The sequence below is a fragment of the Amphimedon queenslandica genome, unplaced genomic scaffold (genome assembly GCF_000090795.2).
Source record: "Amphimedon queenslandica unplaced genomic scaffold, v1.1 AMPQUscaffold_12676, whole genome shotgun sequence".
Classification (NCBI taxonomy): Eukaryota; Metazoa; Porifera; class Demospongiae; order Haplosclerida; family Niphatidae; genus Amphimedon; species Amphimedon queenslandica.
The window spans coordinates 123-5090 of NW_003547088.1; the positions used below are offsets into that span (position 1 = coordinate 123).

At 31.6% G+C, this 4968-nt stretch overlaps 1 long non-coding RNA gene across 1 annotated transcript; it reads right to left on the minus strand.

Moving 5' to 3' along the window:
* Positions 1-1190: 1190 nt before the first annotated feature.
* LOC109587146 (uncharacterized) lies at positions 1191-1693 on the minus strand. The gene is made up of 2 exons (XR_002187409.1): positions 1546-1693; positions 1191-1489 (listed from the first exon to the last, which is right to left on the minus strand). It is a non-coding gene; the product is annotated as an uncharacterized LOC109587146 (long non-coding RNA).
* Between the last annotated feature and the right edge of the window lie 3275 nt (positions 1694-4968).

Below are 4968 nucleotides of genomic sequence, written 5' to 3' on the forward strand. Positions count from 1 at the left end.
CATGTTTTACCAATTTTTGGGATTCTAGAGTCCCATCATACTTTTCACACTTCAGTGCTTAGTCCAGGCTGTCAGCACTTTTGATCTATATCATTTGAAATATACTGGCTTAGGCTAGCTAAGCATAACACATCCCAAGCAGCTTTAGGGGCGAGGCCACGCACCTTTGGTGTCTCGTTAATATTAGGAGTCATTGGGAAAGTGGACAAGTACAGGGACTGGATATCCCTTTCATATCCATCTCGATCTCAGTGTACAGAAGCTATTCGTGATATTAATAGTAAAGAGCAGGTGATTGATCTCAATTCCTCATCTACTATTAGTACAATATCACTACTATCATCAACTAAACTGAAACTAACCCTAAGAAGCCTTGTGATACAGTACACTCCATTAACTAATGATTGTATCCAGTACTTGTGCATGCTACTGGCTAATAATAAAAGATTATGCGGGCTAGTCATCAGGTACCACTCCATTAGTGATAGAGGAGTTATTAAAATCTGTAAGGCACTTGAATACAACTCTACACTTACCACATTAGACCTCAATAATAATCCACTCATCACTTCTACTAGTGGACGGGCTCTGTCTCACCTCCTCCTCAATAAATCATCACTAAATGTACTGGATTTAAGGCATACTTCATTGTCTACTGAGTCGGTACTACACATTTTCCGGTCATTATCAGATGATACAAAAATAAGAGAGCTCAATTTAGACTATCAACACAAAGAAACTTGTATTAATACTTATTCCAACTATCACCGCATAGAAGACATAGTGAACTGGTACTAGTCAACCTTTTTGTGACTTTAGTTCTTATTGTATCTAATTAATCTTATTATAAGCGGCCAAAACAAAAGATGGAATGCGTCACTATTATGTTATTGTAAACACTGATAGTCACATACCATACAAGATGATTTATTGGCGAGGAATTAATATTGGCAATTGGTGGTTTTATGAATAAATTGCCAATATAAAATCCGCCATTTTGTTTCAATCTGAGCATGCTCAATGGCATGTGACACAAAATTGACAATTTAAAATTTACCAATAACTTTCCACAGGCAAATCCAAATATTACCCTCGCCAATAAATCATGTAAATACTATGTAAAAAGTAAATTAAATTTAAATTTTATTCTACGTCATAAATTTTCTTTATCCACCCAAATTTGGTAGGTGTCAGTTTTTGTGATTAACTATGAACATTAACCATCAGATGATGAACATTAAGCCATAGTACAGTCTATCTATGATGAAACACTCAATTCAATACCAAAATGTGTTTTGTTAGAGATTAAGAAATAAATTTTTAAAAAGTTCAAGCAAGTATGAAATTTAGACACCATAAAATTTTACCAACCCTACAGTATTTAATAAAAATACAACAAATGCAAGTCACTGCTGACATAATTATTCTTAATTTAGACATTAAAGTACTCAAATCATTAAAAGTGCTTGAAGGCTCATCCTCCACGAGACTAGAGAGAGAAGGAAATCGGCATGGCCAACCACACTCACTAATTAATAGTCTCACTTTAATTCTATTATTAGTTTATCAATTGTTCCTTTGTCTCCTCTTGTTAGTTCCTCCACCATATTATCAGTAACAGAGCAACCAATAGCTCCAGCTGATTCATCTACTAGTAACAAGTTTTCTTCTGCTTCACTGCATAACATAAAAACAAGTACTGTATATCAGAAAAAAATTACAAAAATAAAAATTCTCTCATATATAGTAATTTTTGATGAAATTTGGCCAATGACCCAGTATTATAATAGTACAAGGACTTTGGCCTCATTTTTAGCAACTTTAAAAATTCGTAAAAAATTAAATTTGACCAAAATGAGTTGAAAATTTCTATATAACATAAAAACATGTATATATCAGAAACAAATAAACATGGCAAGTTATAGGGACCCCTCAATAAGAAATTGTGAGATGTAAAACCAGTTTTTGTTGTTTTAAAAGTTTTGCATTATTATTTCTACATTTCTAATGCAATTTAAATGTCAAACTATTTTTTCATTTTGCTTTTGTTAATTCAAAACCATAAGACTGAAAATCCACAGAAATATACAATAGTCAACTAATGTCATACTTTGTACTAAAATGAAGATGTTTCACTTTAAACCATCTTAGTATACAATTATTTGTAGTTTTGTTTACAACATTTATGTTTTTTGGCTTTTAACTGTTCAATGTATATACGTTTTTTAGTTTTTAGTTTTTTAGTTTTAGGTTTCCACCTTGGAATCTATTGTACATGTGCATATTTGGGTTTTTGGTTTTGTAGTTTTCAGGTCCTATCTTAGAGTCTGTTGTATATGTACAAAATGTACATGTTTAGGTTTTTGGTTTTGTAGTTTTTAGGTTTCTACCTTATAGCCTGTTGCATATGTCGTACATTAATGTGTACATATGCAACAGACTCTAAGGCAGAAACCTGAAACTATAAAACTCAAATATCATTACTTGGTTTTTGGTTTCATGGTTTCCAGATTTCTTTCTTTTGTGTAGCTACAACAAAAATAGGTGAAAACGACATTATTAAATCCCTTAATATGAAAGGTATATGTGGAAGCACAATTGATTTTATAAACAATAAAATTGAAACCGTAAAACTTCAGAAACAGGTTTTCTGGATGACAATTTTAGTTTATCTGGTCCCTATAACTAGCCATATATGGAAACAAATTATTAAAAATTCTCTCCTGGCCATTTTTGACTAAATTTGGTCAATGATCCTGTACTATAATGTGATTTTTGAGCAGCTTTAAAAATTAACATTTTTGATTTGAATTACATGTAGATCTAGTACCATATAGCTCCAAATTTTCATCAATATTTTTTGCTTGATGAATTTTTTAACAGACAAAATTTTTGTTCTATGTGGGTAATATGCGGATTAATAACAAAAATGACAAAAATTTCATTGACGAAAATTAATTTTAACATAAAATTAAGATTTTGACAAATTTTTGACTGACGAAAATTTGGAGTCGGAATCAGCTCAAACTTTCTACACAGCATAAGTACATCAATATAAATCAGAAAATGTATTAAAAATTTGGGGTGATTTTGGAGCCATTTTTCAGAAAAAATCATGGGCTATAGCCTTGGGTATTTTTTAGATTTTGGCTAATTTTTTTAAATGGCCGTAGCTTGAAAAATTGAAGTCGGAATCAGCTCAAACTTTCTACACACCATAAGTACATCAATATAAATCAGAAAATGTAATAAAAATTTGGGGTAATTTTGGAGCCATTTTTCAGAAAAAAATCATGAGCTATAGCCTTGGGTATTTTTCAGAATTTTGACGTTTTCTTAAAATGGCCGTACGTAACTCGAAAAATTTCAGTTGAAATCAGCATAAATTTTTTACACAGCATAAGGGCATCAATATGTATCAGAAAATGTAATTAAAATTGGGGATAATTTTGGGCCATTTTTTGGAAAAACTATGGGCTATAGCCTTGGGTGTTTTTCATATTTTGGCTCATTTTTTTAAATGGCCGTAACTTAAAAAATTGAAGTCAGAATCAGCTCAAACTTTCTACACAGCATAAGGACGTCAATATGTATCAGAAAATGTAATAAAAATTGGGGATAATTTTGGGGCCATTTTTTGGGAAAAACCATGGGCTATAGCCTTAGGTATTTTTCAGAATTTTGATGTTTTCTTAAAATGGCTGTAACTTTAAAAATTGAAGTCGGAATCAGCTTAAACTTTCTACACAGCATAAGGACGTCAATATGTATCAGAAAATGTAATAAAAATTGGGGACAATTTTGGGGCCATTTTTTGGAAAAAACCATGGGCTATACTATTATAGCTTTGGGTATTTTTTTTATTTTGGTTCATTTTTTTAAATGGTTGTAACTTTAAAAAATGAAGTCGGAATCAGCTCAAACTTTCTACATAGCATAAGGATGTCAATATGTATAAGAAAATGTAATAAAAATTGGGAATAAGTTTGGGGCCATTTTTTGGAAAAAACCATGGGCTATAGCCTTTGGTATTTTTCATATTTTGGCTTATTTTTAAACGGTTGTAACTTTAAAAAATAAAGTCTGAACCAGCTCAAACTTCTACACAGCATAAGGACGTCAATATGTATCAGAAAATGTAATAAAAATTTGGAATTTTGGAACCATTTTTTGGGAAAAACCATGGGCTATATATAGCCTTGGGTATTTTTCAGAATTTTGATGATTTCTTAAAATGCCCATAACTCGAAAAATTTCAGTCGAAATCAGCATAAACTTTTCTACACAGCATAAGGATGTCAATATGTATCAGAAAATGTAATAAAAACTGGGGACAATTTCGGGGCCATTTTTTGGAAAAAACTATGAGCTATAGTACAGGATATTTTTGTGAACTAGCTTTAACAAATCACAAAATCCACAAAATCTATAACCATCAAAAACTTTGTGTAATACAATGTAGATATATTTACAGACAAATGGTGCGCTCTTACTTGATAGTGGTGCTCAATATGATACCTATTGGTGGTACTGCCAAACCCAGGAGTGTTGTACAGGTCCCTCAAGTAGCCCCAAATATTGGGATAATCAACAATCCTCTTCTTATTACACTAGAAGAAAATGAATGAAATATTAAATAAAATAAAATAATACGGTACAAAATGATTTATTGGCGGGGAATCGATATTGGCAATTGGAGGTTCTATGAAGAAATCGCCAATATAAAATCCGCCATTTTGTTTCAATCTGAGCATGCTCAATGGCACGTGGCACAAATTCTCCAATATAAAATCCACCAATTTCTTTCCACATGCAAATTTGCCAAGTATTACTCCTGCCTATAAATTATCTTGTATGGTAGTTTGCTTCAATATAATTTGATACATGTAATTATTATCTAGCAGGAAATATTGACAGGAAAAAGAATTGGCAGATTTATTAGCAGCCTAGTGCCAATCAGCATGCTCA